This window comes from Ranitomeya imitator, chromosome 8 (genome assembly GCF_032444005.1).
Source record: "Ranitomeya imitator isolate aRanImi1 chromosome 8, aRanImi1.pri, whole genome shotgun sequence".
NCBI classification, from domain to species: Eukaryota; Metazoa; Chordata; class Amphibia; order Anura; family Dendrobatidae; genus Ranitomeya; species Ranitomeya imitator.
This window is the reverse complement of record NC_091289.1, coordinates 161,660,378-161,683,463: the sequence shown is the minus strand read 5'-3', so window position 1 is coordinate 161,683,463 and position 23,086 is coordinate 161,660,378. Positions and strand designations below refer to the sequence as shown.

The window sequence follows — 23,086 nt, the reverse complement described above, 5'->3', positions numbered from 1 at the left end:
CAAGAAGAGCTGAGGAGAACTGAGTGCATGAAGAGCTGAGGACAACAAAATGCACAAAGAACTGAGGAAAACAAAGTTCATGAAGAGCTGAGGACAACAAAGTTCATGAAGAGCTGAGGACAACAAAGTGCATGAAGAGCTGAGGACAACAAAGTGCATGAAGAACTGAGGACAACAAAGTTCATGAAGAGCTGAGGACAGTAAAATGCATGAAGAACTGAGGACAACAAAGATCACGAAGAGCTGAGGGCAGCAAAGTTCATAAAGAACTGAGGACAACAAAGTGCAAGAAGAGCTGAGGACAACAAAGTTCATGAAGAGCTGAGGAGATCTGAGTGCATGAAGAGCTGAGGGCAACAAAATGCATGAAGAGCTGAGGACAACAAAGTTCAAAAAGAGCTGAGGACAACAAAGTGCAAAAAGAGCTGAGGACAACAAAGTGCATGAAGAGCTGAAGACAACAAAGCGCAAGAAGAGCTGAGAACAACAAAGTGCATGAAGAGCTGAGGACAACAAAGTGCAAGAAGAGCTGAGGACAACAAAGTTCATGAAGAGCTGAGGAGATCTGAGTGCATGAAGAGCTGAGGACAACAAAATGCACAAAGAACTGAGGACAACAAAGTGCATGAAGAGCTGAGGGCAACAAATTGCAAGAAGAGCTGAGAACAACAAAGTGCATGAAGAGCCGAGGACAACAAAGTGCAAGAAGAGCTGAGGACAGCAAAGTTCATGAAGAGCTGAGGACAACAAAGTTCATGAAGAGCTGAGTAGAACTGAGTGCATGAAAAGCTGAGGACAACAAAATGCACAAAGAACTGAGGAAAACAAAGTTCATGAAGAGCTGAGGACAACAAAGTGCATGAAGAACCGAGAACAACAAAGTGCATGAAGAACCGATAACAATAAAATGCATGAATAGCTGAGGACAACAAAGTGCATGAAGAGCTGAGAACAACAAAGTGCATGAAGAGCTGAAGACAACAAAGCGCAAGAAGAGCTGAGGACAACAAAGTGCATGAAGAGCTGAGGACAACAAAGTGCAAGAAGAGCTGAGGACAACAAAGTTCATGAAGAGCTGAGGAGATCTGAGTGCATGAAGAGCTGAGGACAACAAAATGCACAAAGAACTGAGGACAACAAAGTGCATGAAGAGCTGAGGGCAACAAAATGCATGAAGAGCTGAGGACAACAAAGTGCAAATAGAGCTGAGGACAACAAAGTGCAAAAAGAGCTGAGGACAACAAAGTGCATGAAGAGCTGAGGACAACAAATTGCAAGAAGAGCTGAGAACAACAAAGTGCATGAAGAGCCGAGGACAACAAAGTGCAAGAAGAGCTGAGGACAACAAAGTTCATGAAGAGCTGAGGACAACAAAGTGCATGAAGAGCTGAGGACAACAAAGTGCATGAAGAACTGAGGACAACAAAGTTCATGAAGAGGTGAGGACAGTAAAATGCATGAAGAACTGAGGACAACAAAGATCACGAAAAGCTGAGGGCAGCAAAGTTCATAAAGAACTGAGGACAACAAAGTGCAAAAAGAGCTGAGGACAACAAAGTGCATGAAGAACTGAGGACAACAAAGTTCATGAAGAGGTGAGGACAGTAAAATGCATGAAGAACTGAGGACAACAAAGATCACGAAAAGCTGAGGGCAGCAAAGTTCATAAAGAACTGAGGACAACAAAGTGCAAAAAGAGCTGAGGACAACAAAGTGCATGAAGAGCTGAGGACAACAAATTGCAAGAAGAGCTGAGAACAACAAAGTGCATGAAGAGCCGAGGAAAACAAAGTTCATGAAGAGCTGAGGACAACAAAGTTCATGAAGAGCTGAGGACAACAAAGTGCATGAAGAGCTGAGGACAACAAAGTGCATGAAGAACTGAGGACAACAAAGTTCATGAAGAGCTGAGGACAGTAAAATGCATGAAGAACTGAGGACAACAAAGATCACGAAGAGCTGAGGGCAGCAAAGTTCATAAAGAACTGAGGACAACAAAGTGCAAAAAGAGCTGAGGACAGCAAAGTGCATGAAGAGCTGAGGACAACAAATTGCAGGAAGAGCTGAGAACAACAAAGTGCATGAAGAGCCAAGGACAACAAAGTGCAAGAAGAGCTGAGGACAACAAAGTTCATGAAGAGCTGAGAACAACAAAGTTCATGAAGAGCTGAGGAGAACTGAGTGCATGAAGAGCTGAGGACAACAAAATGCACAAAGAACTGAGGAAAACAAAGTTCATGAAGAGCTGAGGACAACAAAGTTCATGAAGAGCTGAGGACAACAAAGTGCAAAACGTGCTGAGGGCAGCAAAGTTCATAAAGAACTGAGGACAACAAAGTGCAAAAAGAGCTGAGGTCAACAAAGTGCATGAAAGTTGAGGACAACAAAGTGCATGAAGAGCTGAGGACAACAAAGTGCATGAAGAACTGAGGACAACAAAATGCATGAAGCGCTGAGGACAACAAAGTGCATGAAGAACTGAGGACAACAAAATGCATGAAGAGCTGAGGACAACAAAGTGCTTGAAGAACTGAGGACAACAAAGTTCATGAAGGGCTTCTGGCAACAAAGATCATGAAGAGCTGAGGACAACAAAATGCACGAAAAGCTGAGGACAACAAAGTGCAAAAAGAGCTGAGCAAAACAAAGTGCAAAAAGAGCTGAGGTTGACAAAGTGCATGAAGAGATGAGGACAACAAAGTGCATGAAGAGCTGAGGACAGCAAAGTGCATGAAGAGCTGAGGGCAATAAAGTGCATAAAGAACTGAGGACAACAAAGTGCATGAAGAGCTGAGGACAACAAAGTGCATGAAAAACTGAGGACAACAAAGTTCATGAAGAGCCAAGGACAACAAAATGCATGAAGAGCCTCGGACAGCAAAGTGCATGAATAACTGAGGACAACAAAATGCATGAATAGTTGAGGACAACAGAGTGCACAAAGAACTGAGGACAACAAAGTTCATGAAGAGCTGAGGGCAACAAAGTTCATGAAGAACTGAGGACAACAAAGTGCATGAAGAGCTGAGGACAACAAAGTGCATGAAGAACTGAGGACAACGAAGTGCACGAAGAACTGAGGACAACAAAGTGCACAAAGAACTGAGGACAACAAAGTGCACGAAGAGCTGAGGACAGCAAAGTGCACGAAGAGCTGAGGACAACAAAGTGCACGAAGAACTGAGGACAACAAAGTGCACGAAGAACTGAGGACAACAAAGTGCACGAAGAGCTGAGGACAACAAAATGCACGAAGAGCTGAAGACAAAGTGCACGAAGAGCTGAGGACAACAAAGTGCACGAAGAACTGAGGACAACAAAGTGCACGAAGAGCTGAGGACAACAAAGTGCACGAAAAACTGAGGGCAACAAAGTGCACGAAGAACTGAGGACAACAAAGTGCACGAAGAACTGAGGACAACAAAGTGCACGAAGAGCTGAGGACAGCAAAGTGCACGAAGAGCTGAGGACAGCAAAGTGCACGAAGAACTGAGGACAACAAAGTGCACGAAGAACTGAGGACAACAAAGTGCACGAAGAACTGAGGACAACAAAGTGCACAAAGAACTGAGGACAACAAAGTGCACGAAGAGCTGAGGACAACAAAGTGCACGAAGAGCTGAGGACAACAAAGTGCACGAAGAGCTGAGGACAACAAAGTGCATGAAGAGCTGAGGACAACAAAGTGCATGAAGAGCTGAGAACAACAAAGTGCATGAAGAGCTGAGAACAACAAAGTGCATGAAGAGCTGAAAGCATCTGAGTGAATAAAGACTCCAGGGCAACTGAGTGCATGCAGACAAGAGGATGTTTTTGTTTTTTTACATTTCCAGGATTTTCTCACTATAATGTACATGTGGTGTTGTGTATTTCATTAACTGCTTATATTGCAATTTTGAGAAATGCATAATTTGTTAGCGTCTGTGAAGATGTTCCTGACAACACAGCTGCCATGTTCAAGGACAACTGCAGTCTTCCCACTTCTCCTCTCCATGCTGTCTCACACTCCTCCAGTTTATGTGAATTAACAAATGTTAACAAATGTCATTATGTCCCATAATCCAAGATGTAGATTTTCTCCATGGCTTCACAGATTTGGCCTCACTGTGTGGTTTGCATTCTCACTACCAGATTGTCTAAGGAAGAGCAGAACATGCCATCCCTGTTAGGGTTAAACATGTCAGTGTAATAAACACTGGATAATTGCATTGTACAGTAATAAAGATGCATGATAGTTGCTGCAGAAATGAGTCATACCACAGATACTGCAGGTCAAGGTACAGCAGATGGGTTGGGTCTCCGATGTAGCGGACGTGGAGCAATTAGATTTTCTTGGGTTACGTAAAACATCCGCTGAATTCAGCTATCCAGGTGTGTTCTGTGGATCAGTATAAAAGCTTTGTGTTACAACATGTGACAAATACATCTCAGCTCCCTCTATGACTATGATGTGCGGTATCTGTCCCATCAGTCTCTGTGCCAATGGACCCACAATATATCTATATCACACAGTAGGGGACAATTTTCTTATATTTTTGCAGTCTAGGAGGAAACCAGGGTCCCGGAGTGAGACCACCACATACACAGGGAGAACATACAAACTCCACGCAGATTTGTCCTTAGATTCAAAACAGGGTTCTACGAGAAAACAGCGAACCACGCGGCTGCCCCCCCCAACTTTCATTACTTGTGTCATACCTTTTTGTATACTCTATAATGTAATATGTGACTTATTGTAATGTCGCCATGTGTCGCTGTACAGCCTGCCCAGAGCTCTGCAGTGCGGATGACTCCTAAGAACAAGGCCCCATTGTTCACATATATAAGATAGAAGTAAACTGAAATATGTGTATACCTGGCATACAATAATGGATCTGACACAATGTTTTTCTGTGCAAGTGTCCATGTTAAATATTAGCTAACAATAATAGTGTAGATATCAGAATTTTTCCATATTAGTGATCAGTGCCTTATGTATTCTATCACTAAACAGGCAGATAACCGGAGTATAAAATCTGGGCTAAAAGAAAGTCTATAGGACCGTGTGCCTGACACAATATGTGAATATCACACCTTATCTTAGCCCAGAAATACAGGGAATGATGCATTGCAGCTCCGATACATGAACAGTATCTTACTGTGACTTTCCCCTTCTATAAAGAGTTAAAACTGCATTTAGCGCTATCTATCCCCGTTAGGGCTTGCTCACACCACTGCATTTTCCGTGCGATCTGACAAAACATCGGATAGCCCTTGGACCAATATTATTCTATGGGGCCGCGCACAAGTCCATCTTTTTGCTCGAACCGAGCATGTCTGATTTTGATCCAATATTTGGATTGAAAGTCAATGAGTGCATGGAAACCATCAGGATGCACTCGGATGACATCTGAGTGCAGTCCAAGTTCTGCGGCCTCAAAGAATGAAGAAGACTTTCTTTTCCCTACTTTTTCCTCATCTGAGAGAATTGGATCACACTACGCTGACATTCTGATCAGAGTTTTATCAGAATGTCATTTACATTATCAACCCGAATTTCTCAGATGAGAGAATACACGGACGTGTACACCTGCACGTATGGTCCTATGAGGGGACCATAGATGTGTGGCTGAAGGATAATGTAAATTGTTATCTGGTGAAGAGATGTTATCACTTATCCACAGCTAAAGGCCCCGTCACACATAGCGACGCTGCAGCGATACCGACAACGATCCGAATCGCTGCAGCGTTGCTGTTTGGTCGCTGGAGAGCTGTCACACAGACAGCTCTCCAGCGACCAACGATCAGGGGAAAGACTTCGGCATTGTTGAAACTGTCTTCAACGATGCCGAAGTCCCCGGGCAACCAGGGTAAACATCGGGTTACTAAGCGCAGGGCCGCGCTTAGTAACCCGATGTTTACCCTGGTTACCATCGTTAAAGTAAAAAAAACAAACGCTACATACTTACCTACCGCTGTCTGTCCCCGGCGCTGGGCTTCTCTGCTCTGGCTGTGAGCACAGCGGCCGGAAAGCAGAGCGGTGACGTCACCGCTGTGCTCTGCTTTCCGGCTGCGCGCCGCTCACAGCCAGAGCAGAGAAGCCCAGCGCCGGGGACAGACAGCGGTAGGTATGTAGTGTTTGTTTTTTTTACTTTAACGATGGTAACCAGGGTAAACATCGGGTTACTAAGCGCGGCCCTGCGCTTAGTAACCCGATGTTTACCCTGGTTACCAGCGAAGACAGCTGAATCGGCGTCACACACGCCGATTCAGTGATGTCAGCGGGACCTCAACGATCAAAAAATGGCCCAGGCCATTCCGACACGACCAGCGATCTCACAGCAGGGGCCTGATCGCTGCTACGTGTCACACATAGCGAGATCGCTACTGAGATCGCTGTTGCGTCACAAAACTTTTGACTCAGCAGCGATCTCGCTAGCGATCTCGCTATGTGTGACGGGGCCTTAAGGGGGATAACTTATAGATTGGTGGGAGTCAGACTGCTGGGACCATGCCGATCGGTAGAAAGGGGGACTTTTACCCTTATTAAAATGGAGTGGCAGTACGCACGCTCCACTGCTTCAACATTCACGGGGCTGTTAGAAAAAAACTGAGTGCACCTTGGGATCGGCGATAACTTATTTTCACATCCGCTATGGAAAACAAAAGGATCGGATGATGAAATTGCAATGTCCAGATCCTTCTCTCCCCCAACATCATCTATGTGGGAATTAACCCCCATACACAATAAATGGTTAACCAGTTCTGCCAAAATTGGCGGGTTTAGCTAACATCTAATCTGTGCGGGGGTCCTAAGATTCACAGGTCTAATGTATCTCTATAACTCTTGATTTCACCCTTTCCAAAAACATAAAAAACACACATTGTTTTCTCATCTCTGTACTTAAACTGTAAAGCGCTGCGGAATATGTTAGCGCTATATAAAAATAAAGATTATTATAAAATAAAGATTATTATCTCTGCTTTAAGACTTAAGACAAATGTAAGAGAAATGCTTGTATATTCTCTGATCGTGTCCATTGTAGGCTACAGCTGCATCCCCTCAATGACCTTCCCGCTAACATCAATCCTTCCCAGCGCATGCATGGTTAATGCACTTCTCCTCCAATTCCTCCACTGGCTGCCAGCCGCTTTTCTTCTGCAGTGCAGTTCTCTTCTCCACAGAAGCAGATCTGGGAACATTTCTATAGGACCTGCAGCCAGAGATAACCGGAAGCCATGTTTTTATATTCAAGCGATCTGTTATAATTATTTATTAAATAAATGTTTTTTTTTGGAAGGAGAAAACCTCTTCCAGCTCTCCCCTCCATGTGGCACAATGTCAGGCATCCAACTAACATCATTAATCACCTTTCGACAGTGCTGTATACAGTATGATCACTGAGATCCAACCAGTGGAATTCCCAATGATCACAAGAAGCTTGTGATGGAGTGAAAGTTCACAGAAGCCCACCTATCGTTTCATTAAATAGGTTCTCATGGACGCCGTAGCTCACGTGTGACCACCACTTCCTTGGATAGAACAGTGGTCATGCATGTAGATTACTGCTCTGATACTTGTAAGAGGCACAAGACCCTCATTCTCATGGACGGTGGAGTCCCAGGGGTCAGACCTCCAGTGTTAGGTGATGACTATCGTTTGAGGATAACACCTTTAAAGGGGTTGTCCAGTCCAAATCAATGTCTACCATCACTGTGTGTGACTGCAGACTTATGACTCCCCAACGCGGACGCATTGTGCGCTGCTTGGATTCATCAGTTTCTGTGCCAGTACCGGAGGGTATGTATGAGTTATGCATACTCCTGGCCAGTGGGAGCGGCCTTGCTGCCATACACTTGTGTACAAGTGTATGGAGTGAGACTGTGCCCACTGACGGGCTCTGACCCAGAGTATGTATAACTTATACATAGCCACCGTTCCTGGCTCAGAAACTGGTGAATCCCCAGTGCATGTGCTGGGGGCATTCATAAGTCTGCAGTCATACAGAGTGACTGCAGACTTATCAATTTGGACTGGACAATCCCTTTAAGGAATAGAACATGCTATTTTTCCCCAAGTACCATTTTTGTAAAGTCTCCCTACTTTTGATTGGATCTGCACAAGGAAAAAAAGTATCCTAGTGAGACTGAAGACACTCGCTTGTTGTCAAGATGCTGTAAGGGCGTGACATGGATTGTTGTGTTCCTGCCCCTGAAGGCAACAATTGAGTGGTGTGAATACTGTCAAGCGTTTTACTGTGTCATGTGAAATGTAAAATGTATAGAGTGTGATAAGCGTTGAAGATATTAGGGAAAGTGCAGGGGAAGCACAGGTGGAAATATAGGTTAGGGTTTAAGACCCTATAGGTTAGAGTTTTGGACCCTATAGGTTAGGGTTTAGGACCCTATAGGTTAGGGTTTAGGATCCAGAGTAACGTGCGGTGTCCAGTGCATACTGTTAGAGGATAGTGACTGCAGTTATGGAGGTGAAAGGTTATGGCTCCCCAGGAACAAACTGCTGGGACAAATAGAGTAAAGACAGTTAATGCTTAGCACTAGCCCACAATTTGCAGGGAGCAAGTGGGACAAAAAGACAATGACTTCCTGTTTTTTTTGAGTGAGAATGAGAGATTAGATTCAGAGAAGAGATAGCAGCAGTTCAAGGACAGAGGGCTGAAGGGCATGAAGAGCACGGAAGGGTTAGCAATAGTTATGAGTGAATATACTCGTTACTCGAGATTTCCCGAGCACGCTTGGGTGTCCTCCGAGTATTTTTTAGTGCTCAAAGATTTAGTTTTTATTGCCGCAGCTGAATGATGTGTATCTTGTTAGCCAGCATAAGTACATGTGGGGGTTGCCTTGTTGCTAGGGAATCCCCACATGTAATCAAGCTGGCTAACAGATGTAAATCATTCAGCTGCGGCAATAAAAACTAAAACTCTGAGCCTTAAAAGATACTCGGGGGACACCCGAGCGTGCTCAGGAAATCTAGAGTAATGAGTGTATTCGTTCATCACTAGTTAGCAGCAGTAAAGCTTCAGCCACAAATTTCAGAGGATATTCCTGGATGTACGGGGCCTACGGCCCATCGGAGGTACTGAGAAGCGTGCCTCGTTATCTTCCTCGGAGAGAAAGCCAGAGTGGACTTCGCATAAGGGAGTTGGGACTGGACCCATGGAAGCTGCGGAGAGTATCCCAGTGACCAGAGATGCCAGTGAGGGCAGTGATAGCTCAGGGCGAGCGAACAACGGATATAAATATGGGCTATAAAAATTGAAAAGTTTTTGCCCAATCCTTTTTGCTCAAGAACTGGAGGCAGTAGAGGCCTGCAACAAAAACGTGAGTATTATGCATCACAAGTATGGAACAGGAGAATTGGGACACTATTTTAATGTAAAGTGCCAGGGTGTGGTAACACAGCGGGCCCTCGCCCACGACTACCGCCCTGGACACATTACAATACCTCCATGTTTTACATGATTTGTACTATTTATATTGAGAACTGCTTGGCTAGGCGTATCATCTAATTACTGATGCCTCCAAGAAATTAATTTCCTGGATTATAAGAAGTTGGTTTAAATTAAGTCAAAGTATCTCTTAGTCAGCACATACCTTATATAGCAAATTATAAAAAGCCATGCAATCCACATGAAGTTTTAGCTAAAAGGGACATCCAGGGCTTTTATTATTTTTGTTTAAGGGGCCAAGAACAAGCAGGTAGTTGTTTACTATGTGCCTGTTCTGTATGGAGATGATCTGTGCTGGCTCAGCCTGCGATTTTCCTGCTTCATTTCACCTTTTGTCAACAGAGCAGATCTTCCTCTCCCGATCTGCTCTGTTGATGGGGCATCATTGCAGACGTCATGTTGATTGACAGCTGGCTCTCCGCACTTAGGCAGCGGGGAGCTGGCTGTCAATCAACATGATATCGACAGAGCAGAGCAGAAGAGAAAATGCTGCTCTGTCCTCATGACGTCAACAGAAGCAGGAAAATCGCAGGAGCCATCCATGACCTCTCTGAGCTGACAGAAATTGCTGCCCAGCAGAACAGGCAGGTAGGTAAAAACTTCCTGCCTGCCAGTTCTTAACTCCATATGGAAGGACTGATCTCTGGGAAGCTGGACTAACTCTGAGTCCACTCATTTGCATATGCAGAGTGGATTAAAAGTTCACTTTTAAAGGATAGAAACCTTAGTGCGGCATAATTTTTTATATATTGTTGGGAAAAGAACTGCCTGAGTGAACCGATATGTTATTTTTCCTATTTAAATCAAGAGAAAATTTACTTAAAAAATTTTTTAAACAGTTTTTGATGTGGAATTTGCTGCAGAATTTGTTCCAAAATTGGCTTAAAAAACTGTGTGAGCATATGTACGAATACATGGATAATGCACACAGTGATATCACAGCAAAAAGGTAATAAACACAAGTATGCCATGTAGCAGGGATCATTTATGCAGTAATGGCACAGCACAGGAGTAATGCTCACAGTGATGTCACTATAAAGGGGTAATAAACACATATATCATATAACAGGGATCATTCATGCAGTAATATCACGACTCAGGAGTAATGCACAAGGTTATATAACAAATTAACAATACAAAGTGCAGTTACAGTCCAGGGACGACACACTGCTATTCTGCAGTAGTTCAGCTTTTGACTTCGTCCACATTCTAGGGCTTTGGTGCACGTACAACCTTTGTAACCCTACGGATGTTGGCATAAATGGTTACCCATTCAATTTCTTCTTTTTTTTAAGGGAGTACGTGTAGAAAATGGGTATTTCTCATTGTTGGAGCTAAATCATTGGGGCAGCAAATCAGGAAAAGTCTCTTAGCTCCATTTGCTGGGGATACGGGGAGACCCTCTTTCACTCACTCGTCTTCTCATAACAGAAAGAGGATTGCATTTAACAGGCGCCAACCAATGTACATACAGGAGATGACTGTTTTATATTAATGGTTGACTCACTTGAAAGAATTGGTCATAGTCCATATTGTAGGTAAAATTATTGCCCTAAGATAATTCTCCTATGAATTGTAAGACCTGAAATGCTTCTAATTATAATGCAAGTATAAAAACCAAAAAACATTTTTTCCCCCCGGACCTTTATAACCTACACATAGAAGAGAAGCGGAAAATAAAATGGTTTGATAAGGTCAATTTATATGCCTAGAGATCCCAGGCAAGGTCACTTCAGGAAGATGCCGGCGGTTGTTTCCCTGAAGTGGCTTTGCTGGTAGTTTTGCTGTTGTTCTTGCAGTGCTTCCACTATTTTTACTCAGTAGTCAATCACTGTCGCAGTTGAAGGGAACCTGTCATGTGAAAAAATGCTATTAACCTGTAGATATGGGGTTAATCTGCAGGTTATTAGTGTTCTGGACCTTCCCAGAGCCTGCACTTAGACCCCCACTGCCGGGAGAAAATTATTATTATTATTTATTGTTATAGCGCCATTTATTCCATGGCGCTTTACATGTAAGGAGGGGTATACATAATAAAAACAAGTACAATAATCTTAATCAATACAAGTCATAATTGGTACAGGAGGAGAGAGGACCCTGCCCGCGAAGGCTCACAATCTACAAGGGATGGGTGAGAATACAGTAGGCGAGGGTAGAGCTGGTCATGCGGTTTGGTCGATCAGTGGTTACTGCAGGTTATAGGCTTGTCGGAAGAGGTAGGTCTTCAGGTTCTTTTTGAATGTTTCAATGGTAGGCTAGAGTCTGATATGTTGTGGTAGAGAGTTCCAGAGTAGGGGTGATACGTGAGAGAAATCTTGTATACGATTGTGGGAAGAGGAGATAAGAGGGGAGTAGAGAAGGAGATCTTGTGAGGATCGGAGATTGCGTGTAGGTAAGTACCGAGAGACGAGGTCACAGATGTATGGAGGAGACAGATTTTGGATGGCTTTGTACGTCATGGTTAGGGTTTTGTACTGGAGTCTCTGGGCAATGGGGAGCCAGTGAAGGGATTGACAAAGGGGAGAGGCCGGGGAATGGCGGGGGGACAGGTGGATTAGTCGGGCAGCACAGTTTAGAATAGACTGGAGGGGTGTGAGAGTATTAGAGGGGAGGCCACAGAGCAGGAGATTGCAGTAGTCAAGGCGAGAGATGATGAGGGCATGGACTAGGGTTTTTGCAGATTCTTGGTTGATGAATGAACGGATTTGTGAAATATTTTTGAGTTGAAGTCGGCAGGAAGTGGAAAGGGCTTGGATATGTGGTTTGAAGGAGAGATCAGCATCAAGGATTACCCCGAGGCAGCGAGTTTGTGGGACTGGGGAGAGTGGGCAGCCATTTACTGTAATGGATAGGTTCGTTGGGGGGGGAGTCACGTGAGATGGGGGAAAGATGATGAATTCTGTTTTGTCCATGTTAAGTTTCAGAAATCTAGCGGAGAAGAAGGATGAAATAGTGACAGACATTGAGGGATTCTGGTTAGTAGTGATTTGATATCTGGTTCAGAGATGTAGATCTGTGTGTCATCAGCATAGAGATGATACTGAAAGCCATGAGATTCTATGAGTTGTCCCAGGCCAAAGGTGTAAATGGAGAAGAGCAGGGGCCCTAGGACTGAACCTTGTGGGACTTCGACAGATAGGGGGCGAGGTGAGGAGGTGGTGTGTGAGTGTGAGACGCTGAATGTCCGGTCTGTTAGGTATGATGAGATCCAGGATAGGGCCAAGTCTGTGATGCCAAGGGATGAGAGGGTCTGTATTAATAGGGAATGGTCCACTGTGTCAAAGGCAGCCGACAGGTCCAGGAGGAGGAGGACAGAGTAGTGTCACTTGCTCGGTTAAGAGGTCATTGGTGACCTTAGTTAGGGCAGTTTCAGTGAAGTGGTGTGACCGGAAGCCAGATTGTAAGCGGTCAAAGAGGGAGCAAGAAGAGAGATGGGAGGACAGTTCAAGGTAGACGTGTTGTTCCAGTAGCTTGGAGGTAGAGGGGAGAAGTGATTTAGGGCGATAGCTAGATACAGAGGATGGGTCAAGAGAGGGCTTTTTGAGGATAGGTTTGATTGAGGCATGTTTAAAGCTTGAGGGGAAAACACCAGTTGTTAGTGATAGGTCGAAGAGATGGGTTAGGGTTGGGATGAAGACTGTGGTGAGGTTTGGGATGAAGTGGGATGGGATCGGGTCAAGTGCACAGGTGGTGAGATGTGATCTTGAGAGTAGAGTGGAGAGTAGATCTTCTGTAATGGTGGAGAAGTTGGATTTGGAGGTGTAGGGCTGGGAAGTCAGGAGGAAGGGCTCTGGGGGTTGTTGACCAAAACTGTCTCTGATATTATCAATCTTCTGCTTGAAAAATGAGGCAAAGTCTTCAGCTGAGATGAGTGGGGAGGGAGGAGGTGCTGGGGGACGGAGGAGAGAAATGAAGGTGTTGAATAACTGTTTAGGGTTGTGAGACAGGGAGGATATGAGAGATGAGAAGTAGGTTTGTTTAGTTGTGGCGAGTGTGGTCTTGAAAGTAGTGAGGGACTGTTTGAATGCGATGAAGTACTCGTTGGAGTGGGATCTTTTCCATCTGCGCTCAGCAGCCCTGGAAGCTCGCCTCAGTTCTTTGGTCAGGGTGGTGTGCCAGGGCTGTCTGTTGATTTTGCGAGCTTTGGTATGTGTAAGTGGGGCAGCAGAAAGTTTGTGGGGTGGGGATTAGCTTTATTCCCTCCCTTAGCGTTCAGCATTCAGTCACAGAGATAGCTCCAGACCAGATTCAGTGACCGCTCTGTGTACAGAAAGCAGTAGATGAAACTGCGCTTCCAGCACTGACTGATGGCAGGATCAGCAATAGAGCTGGCTGTCAGTGCTGGAGGCACAGTTACCTCTCTCTCTATACACAGAACCCGCACTGTCATTATCCCTATGGCTAAAAATTTACTGCCACTGGGGGGGGAATAAAGTTCATTTTCTTCCTGCAGCGGGGGTCTACGTGCGAGTACCGTGCAGGTTCAGAACACTATTAACCTGCAGATTAACCCCATTATCTGTAGGTTAATAAAGTTTTTTTTCACATGACAGACACCCTTTAAAAGTAGTGACATAATACAGAACATGTGCACAGCAATGTATTTTTGCTGCGCATTATTTCATGGAACACTTCTTGCGGCACTTTTTCAGGAGGGTTTCATGCGGAAGTCGCCTGAAGAAGACGTCATCTACAAATCTGCTAAAGGAGCAAAAGTTTTTTTCGCCCCTGGTCAAATAAGGGGTTGCTGATAAATTGCACCTCCCTGCACGATACAACTCCCCTTGCTTAAAATTGAAAAAAGTCCTTTACATCGATAACATCATTTCAGCCTTGATTTTATTTAGCTTTTTGGTTCATTGTGATAACATTTTGGGCCCTTGTACATTTCAGTACAAGTATTTCTTTGCCCTGTGTAACACGGCTCAGGTAACTGGTCCGCAAAATAGAAAATCATCGTCAATTCTGAAGGACAAACTAAGCATTTCTGCATGGTTATTTAAGGATCTGCGATGTATCACTGCTCCAATATGTACTGGTCAACAAATCCCAGCGCGGATGTAAAAAAAATGTAAGAGCTATGGTAGCGTAGCGTAGAAAATTAACCATGATGTTTTTGAAAGCTTGCAAAGAAATTCTTAAATGATTGTTCGGTCTCTGGTGAGCTCCGAGCGGGGGCAAGCCGAAGAATAGGATTGAGAAAGCGGTCAGGCACATGATAGGAAGTGAAAGGTACAAATGCCAGCGTTCCTATAACATCAATCAAGGGCTCGTCTTGTGTCTGGGGACTTGTACTAGCGGTTTGTTGTAAAGGAGCGATAGCGGAAAGAGGTCAAGACCATCCAATCAAAATACTCTCGTTATCCAACACGCCAGGGTCATCAAAGTAGAATTCTCACTATGTAACTATTCCAGAACTTTAATTATGGCAACAACTTTAATAATCTATATCATTTCTGTAAATGGATCCTGTATTTTATTTAGCTAATTATATTTGCGCCAAAAAAAGCATGAAAACGGAGATATCCACGACATTAACCTCTCAATAACCGTTTGTCAGCTTTTCACGTGTGATAATTTTCCCCTTATATGTATGGGGGTAGCCAAGTAAATTTTTTTGTGTGTTTTTTTGTATCAGTTGATTTTTTTTGCTCCCAGGTTTAGCTGTATTGTCATGCAATGTTTAATGATTGTACGAGGCTCCGAACATCAGGACATTCGCCAATAGGCTTCAGTTACGTAAATCTGGCCATGCACACTGATGTATAGTGAGTGCAGGAAAAACCTTACATGATTCCTAAACACAATAATTTCCAGGGCCAGCAGCACTCCTAGCTGTGTTTGGTATGGAAGCACAGCCCCATGTGCTTAAAGGGGTTGTATGGTCTTAGGCTACAAGTCTGCAGTTACTAAGTGGCTGCAACCTTGTGACTCCTCACATCGCGCACTGTGAGGAGTCACAATGATATTAGGACTAAATACTCAATTGATTCCCATAATATCACAGAATCAAGGATACTATTGCGCCAAAATGAATATTGTACACATATCAAACAAGCACTCAGTGAACAGTAGACCACAGTCATTGGTGCTCGAGAGGATAAACTATGGGCACAGTTATATGGTGAGCCCGAGGATGGTATAACAGCACAGACACAGCCCTATAAAAGTAACGCATGCAAAAATACAATGGTGATGCTTCACGGGAAACATCTAGAACCTGTATGGTAGCGACGGCGCACCCTGACGCGCGTTTCGCATTCCACTTCCTTCCTTACCTCTGTCATCATTTTTGGATGTTTTCCACACATGATTAAAACACTATTGTTGGGTCTATATTATAGAAGTAGAAATAAAATTCCACTATCCATTTTTTAATTTTTAGCCTATTCTGACCTGACCTAATTATTCTGACTAATATCATGTGTAGAAACTCTCTATCATTTAATGTGGGAATAAATGTATGGTGTTAGCTTATGTCTGACACTCTCTTTTATATGTATTTTTATCCTTAGTGTATGTTTATATTTGTGTAATAAAAAAATGACATTTTCAAAGAAATTTTGGCTAGCACTCTCTGTATATCTATAGGTTTTATGTACTCTTGGGAGAGCCATAAATTTTGGTCTTTTTGGGTACTAGGGCACCATACAGACTGTGTTTTGACATTACAATTTCAATGAGTTGAAATTACAAAAAGGATATACAATATTTATTTTTTCAGATACATCATCGCTCGTGCCCATTTTCGGTGTTTGTTTGGCAAAGTAGCTCATCCTCGTACACTTGTATAGAAATGAGCTGTATTGATCCCTTCACCTCGATTTTCCAATTTTTTTTGTATTTTCCTCCCTTTCTTCCAAGAGCCATAACTTTATTATTTTTCCCTCCTCATAGCCGTATGAGGGCTTTTTTTTAGTTTCTGATTACTATTTTTCCTTCTGAGCACGATATTTAAAGATGGACCTAGGTCTTTTTTCTACCTATGTAAGTTTTTACATTTATACCTCTGTATGGTACAACTGACCTGGTAGTACGATTCTCCAGGTCATTACATTTACGCAGATACCAAACATATATACTCTACTGTTCAAAAGTTTAGGGTCACTTAGAAATTTCCTCTTTTTTGAAAGAAAAGCACAGTTTTTTCCAATGAAGCTAACATTAAGTGATTCAGAAATACACTCTGTACATTGTTAATGTAATAAATGACTATTATAGTTGCAAATGTCTGGTTTGTAATGCAATATTTTCATAGATGTAGAGAGGTCCATTTCCAACAACCATCACTCCAGTGTTCTTATGGTACTTTGTGTTTGCTAACTGTGTAAGGAGGCTAATGGATGGTTAGAATACCCTTGAAAACCCTTGTGCAAGTATGTTAGCACAGCTGAAAACAGTTTGGCTGATTAGAGAACCTATAAACCTGACCTTCCTTTGAGCTAGTTGAGAATCTGGAGCATTACATTTGTTCCATTAAACTCTCAAAACTTTCATGCGAAACTCTACAGTCTTTTCTTGTTCTTAGAAATGAAGGGTATTCCATGCGAGAAATTGCCAAAAAGATTTCCTACAACGGTGTGTACTACTCCCTTCAGAGGAGAGCACAAACAGGCTCTCACCTGAGTAGAAAGAGAAGTGGGAGGCCCCGCTGCAAAACTGAGCAACAAGACAAGTACATTAAAGTCTGTAGTTTGACAAATTGATGCCTCACAGGTCCTCAACTGGCAGCTTCATTAAATAGTACATGCAAAACGCCAGTGTCAACGTCTACAGTGAAGAAGCGATGCCGGGATGCTGGCCTTCAGGGCAGAGTGGCAAAGAAAAAGCCATATCTGAGACTGGCTAATAAAAGGAAAATATTAATATGAGCAAAAGAACACAGACATTGGACAGAGGAAGATTGGAAAAAAAGTGTTATGGACAGACGAATCCGAGTTTGAACTGTTTGGATCACACAGAAGAACATTTGTGAGACGCATAACAACTGAATAGATGCTGGAAGAGTGCCTGACGCCATTTGCCAAGCATGGTGGAGGTAATATGATGGTCTGGGGTTGCTTTGGTGCTGGTAAAGTGGGAGATTTGTACAAGGTAAAAGGGATTTTGAGTAAGGAAGGCTGTCACTCCTTTTTGCAACGCCATGCCATACCCTGTGGACAGTGCTTGTTTGGAGCCAATTTCATCCTACAACAGGACAATGACCCAAAGCCACCTCCAAATTATGCAAGAACTATTTAGGGAAGAAGCCGGCAGCTGGTATTCTATCTGTAATGGAGTGACCAGCACAGTCACCAGATCTCAGCCCCATTGAGCTGTTGTGGGAGCAGCTTGACCGTATGGTGCAGAAAAAGTGCCCATCAACTAAACCAACTTGTGGTGGGGCTTCTGGAAGCATGGGGGGAAATTTCTCCAGATTACCTCAGCAAATTAACTACTAGAATGCCAAAGGTCTGCAATGCTGGAATTGCTGCAAAGGGAACATTCTTTGACAAAAGCAAAGTTTGAAGGAGAAAATTATTTCAAATAAAAATCTTTGTTTCAAACCTTGTCAATGTCTGGACTAGATTTTCAATTCATTTGGAAACTCATTTGATTAATAAAAGTATGAGTTATCATGGAAAACACAAAACTGTCTAGGTGACCCTACAATTTTGAACGGTAGTGTATGGTAGTTGTTGATTTTTTTATTTAAGTGGTGAAAATTTGGGGGGAAATTCGTAAAAACACATTTTTGCTTATGTCACCATTATCCATTCCTAGGCCCGTAGCATCTCCGTTTTTTGGCTCAAATAATAATATGTTTGAACGGAGTGGAAAAAATAGCCAGAAAATTACAGTAAAAAAAAACACATTATAAAAAAAGCCTCCAAAAAAACGTTAGTGACAAAAATAATTGCAAAAAACTCTCAGAAAACCATCCAAGAAAAAAAAAACGCCAGTTTCCTGAAGCGTCTTCTGCTTCAAAAACTTGGCAGGTTTAAAAGACGTCATGTAGACATACCCAAAAGGCGCCCATAATAAAGACATAGAGAAACCTAAAAACTTTCCTAGAAGACTCAGAATGAGCTCACTCATGGATAAGTTAACTCATTCTGCTACCAGCAATAGACTGTAAAATAGAAAGTCCATTTAAAGGCAAACTGTGCAACATTTTTAATAAAACCCAATTGCAAAAATATTTTTTTTTACACTCAAACAGATATTTAAAGTGTAACCGCCGTTTTTATTTTTTATTTCATTAATTAACATAATAAATCATGAGGATAAGTAACTTTGTAATATATTTCTGATTCTTTCACTCTGAATTCATGGGTAAAAATGGCAAAATCTTTTATTGAGTATTTTTCCATTACTGAGATTGAAGATGATAGTTGGTGTTCTTAAGATTCTATGGAGAGAGGAGGAAAAAGATGGAGGCAGACAGAAATGTTGCTGCAAAATCTTACAGTTCTCCATAGAACATTACGAGCACTAACTGTCACTTCCTATCTCTGTAATGAGACTGAAAGCAGACTTTACCCATGAGTTGAGAATTTTGAGAAGGACAAAGACGTGGATTTCCCTGATAAGAAAAATTATAAAGTTTCTTATTTTCACGTTCACTATTGAGTTATAAAAAAAATAAATAAATAAAAACAATTACTGTTTAAGGGCCACATACGCAATTCTTATTTTCCACCAGGCCTAGCAGGCTTTTACCTGAACAGGCAGAGATGGCAGCACTTGTATATTCTTTTAATCAGCGGAGAAGAGTGAACACTGGGAACTGATTAAACTGCTGTAAGCTGTATTGGGCTGTGGACAGAATGTGTGGGAGATAAGAGCGTGTTCTGCTCAGTGATATGAATGAACATCTCTGTGCATCATGTGTGACGAGGGCACGGCTGTCAGCACTCGGATCTTCGCCCACAGGCTCCAGCTACGCAATTCTGGCCAGTATGAGATGACCCCCGGCCCCATTTTAAAGGTGCTATGACCCCACTCCTATCTTGACCCCTTATCACAGTGAGCAAAAAATGATTCATTGGTCTATAAGGAAGGAAAAGGAAAATCAATGTCTTCTCATCCTTGCTGGAAGCACGGGGGCAAATAATAACTAGAGACGTTGCTTTTCTTGGAATCACTTTTCCTTTTGTACTATTGAGCATTTAGAGATACACGTTGTTGGCCTCTCCTTACATCAGTGATGGGTGCGGGAATCAGCCCACGGGACTCGCAATGTGTTTTTGCAAAATTTTCAAAATTCCAACATTTTGCCAAACAGCGCAGCGTATCCGTACATGCAGCAGCGCCTGATACTGCAGTTCATGTCCTTATAAGTATCAAAAAAGGGGTAAAAATGGTAGAATAGATAAACACATAACCCTAGCTTGTGGATGTAACTCTCATATAAAAACATCTATTGATGAGCGACTTATTTGCCTAAACATCTAATGTTTTGGAGAGATCTTTAGCCATTACTGATTGAATTATGATTCTCCAACATTGGGATTATAAATTGGCAGAATATTTTGCTCAAGTAACAGCTAGAAAAAATGTGAGTCTTATAAGATATAGCCATTTTTGTTGCTTAATTATATGCATTTTGGGCTATAAATAATTTTAGCAAATTGGTTCCATTCAAAATTTGGCATCGTTTGGCTTAGTGGGCTGTTTGTTTCCTTGCTCATTGCCAGCTGAAGAATGAGATAACTAAGAATCCATCAGTAAGGCTAGTTTCACATTTGCGTTTCAAAACGCAGCATTTAAAACGCATCTGCAGGTGGTGAAAAAAGCACATGTAAATGCGTACAAACGCTGCGTTTTTTAGACGCATGCGTTTTCGTATGCGGTAAAAAAAAGCCGCGTTTTTACGCGTTTACATGTGTTTTTTACCGCGTTTGCGTCTTTGATACGCATGATGAGAAATTTCACAAGAGAAAAATCAAGATCCAGACACCGCCAATGGGACTACAGAGGGCGTGTGACATGACTCTGTGGACCAAAATATGGAAAAATTGTAGCTCTCAAAATGTGGTAACGCAAAAAATATTTTTTGGAATAAAAATTAGTGTGTGACAGCTGCCAATCATAAAAATCAACTAGAAAACCCACTATAAATAGAAATGGCTAGGGTTAGGGTTAGATTTAGGGTTAGGGTTAGGGGTTAGATCCCTAGGGTTAGGGTTAGGGTTTGGATCCCTAGGGTTAGGGTTAGGGTTAGGGGTAGAGTTAGGGTTAGGGTTTGGATCCCCAGGGTTAGGGTTAGGGCTAGGGTTAGGGTTTGGATCCCTTTATCACCTTGATGGTGGGGGTGGCTTATCACTGTGTAGACTTGTTTTTCTCTATTGAAACGCATGCGTTTAAAAACACAAACAAACGCATGTGCTTAAAAACACATGCGTTTACATAGAGAGCGATACGTTTTTTTGCCACAAAAAAAGCATGCTTTTTTGCGGCAAAAAAACGCCTCTAGAAATTCCTACATGTTGCATTTCAGCAACAAAACCAAGCATAGAAACGACGCATGCGTCGTCAAACGCGGCAAAACGCATACAAAAAAAAGCATGCGTTTTTAATGTTAAATATAGGGGAAAAAAACACATGCATTTATATGCGTTAAAACGTAGTGGCAAAAAACGCAAATGTGAAACCAGATTAAGCTCGCTTGTAACTCTTTTACTTGTTTTCTGAGCTCCTTTTAGCTGATTTATGACCACATGAGCGTTCAACTCTCCTTTGTTGTGGTCTGTGGTCATAAATAAATTGAAATGAACTCAGTAACAGGGCTTGTGCACACGAACAATTATACCGGATGAGTGCTACCCGTGGCTCCATGGATAGCACTCGCACCTATGATATTCTATGGGGCTGTGCACATGTCTGATTTTTGAAGACATGTCTGAATTTGTTGGATCAAAAGTTGTCAATGCAAGTCTATGGGTCCATGGAAAACATCAGACTGCACTTGGATGACATCCGAGTGCAGTCCGATTTTCACCGACTGTTAGGAGAAAGTGGGGAAACTTTTTTTTTTTTATTTCCACCTCTGAGAAAAACTGATGCCACTCTGACCAAACTCTCATCAGAATAATCAGACCATTTTTCTCAGATTGTTGTGTGCATATTTACAAACTCAGAAAGAGCTCACTGACGGATTGTCAGTAATTATCATTCAGCAGAGAAACAATCGGCCTTCAAAACCAAACGGTGCGCTATTTTTAATAAAACCCATTTGAAAAAATAATTATTTTTAATCTCATTATACATGCATTTAAAGAGTAATTGTCATTTTATATATTCATTTTTATAAATCAATAGTACATGTGAAAATAAGAACATTTTGTAATACATCTTATTAGCAAAATCTACTTTTTCCTCCTGGACTGATCATTTATTCTCAAAATTTGTCATTCATGTTTTCCCCATTACAGGAGATTTTCTCCCGGGATTGGAGATGACGATTGGTGCTTATAAAGTTCTATGGAGAGCTGTAGCTGTCACTTCAGGCGAGCTGGCAGCAGAATGTGTCTGTCTCCAGCTCCGCCCCTCTCCGCTCCATAGAAGTTCACAAGCACTAACTGTCATCTCTTGTCTCAGTGATAGGATTTTATCCATGAATTGAGGATGAAAGACCAATCCAGAAGGTGAAAGAAACAGATTTCTCTGATAAGATATATTACAAAGTCGCTTATGCTAATGTTTATGGTTGATTTATAAAATAAAAATTAAAACAATGTTTACTCTTTAAGTAAAATAAATACATAAACAAATAATTAACCCTGAAAGTGTCTGTATTTCTGCAATAGAAAAAAGCCCAGAATGTGCATTTCATTTCGGTTCATGGTGTTTCCGTTTTCACACTTAAATTAAATCTGCATGAAAGAAACCAGAGGAGTAAGGAAGAATGTGAAAAACGAAGACAATCTCCACACTCTGGAGGTATGGGTGCCATTAATTCCTGACGCCCGGACCCTGCTTCCCCCTCTCTCCTTTGTATGGATCTTTTCTACAACGTCTACACTCCACAACTCTTATTTCTCATACCCATCCATCAAGTTTCATCCAGAAATCACAATAATGACTTTTCTTTTTTTTTTTTCTTGCTTTACCATTTCACAAATTAAGTAGGTTAATTATTAATTTGGAGAAGGCACAAGCTCCTAAGCTGCACAAATATGATCCAGAAGCGTAGCTACAAGGGGAGGGTGGGCTGCCGTAATTCTGCAAATCCATGTAACAAGGGTCTGGTGAATGCATGAGGCCAGATGTGAATGGTTGATGTCACTATCGGTGCTCGGTTATAATGGAATCTGGGATGAAATAATGGTAGAAGAAACAAGCAGAGACGAATGAACTCACTCAGGGTCTCAGCATCCTCCTGAGATGTGGTCCTCACCTGCATCTGTAGAATGTCTGCTGCTTCTCTTCTTGCCGGGGAGGTGAGAGCAACCTCTGTATACAGCTGCTTCCACATCCACTGGAGACACAAACATGGGAATGTGCTGTTTCCACCCCTCCCCCAACATTAGGATTTGTCCAATGAAGTGAAATAATATTAGAAACGCCGAGAGATCGTCCTCTTCCTCTGAGCCAGGCCTTCAATCATCCTATCACAAGCGACCAACCTAATCATCAATACACAAACCCGGGGACGT

The 23,086-nt window shown here is 42.4% G+C and overlaps 1 long non-coding RNA gene across 1 annotated transcript in view; it reads right to left on the bottom strand.

The window, feature by feature from the left end:
* Window positions 1–22,918, bottom strand: part of LOC138647474 (uncharacterized) — a 28,542-nt gene extending 5,624 nt beyond the window's left edge. Inside the window, exons 1-2 of the long non-coding RNA XR_011314980.1 lie at window positions 22,828–22,918; window positions 4,258–4,378 (exon numbers count right to left, since the gene is read on the bottom strand). This is a non-coding gene — a long non-coding RNA (uncharacterized lncRNA). The remainder of the gene's footprint in view (window positions 1–4,257; window positions 4,379–22,827) is intronic.
* Between the last annotated feature and the right edge of the window lie 168 nt (window positions 22,919–23,086).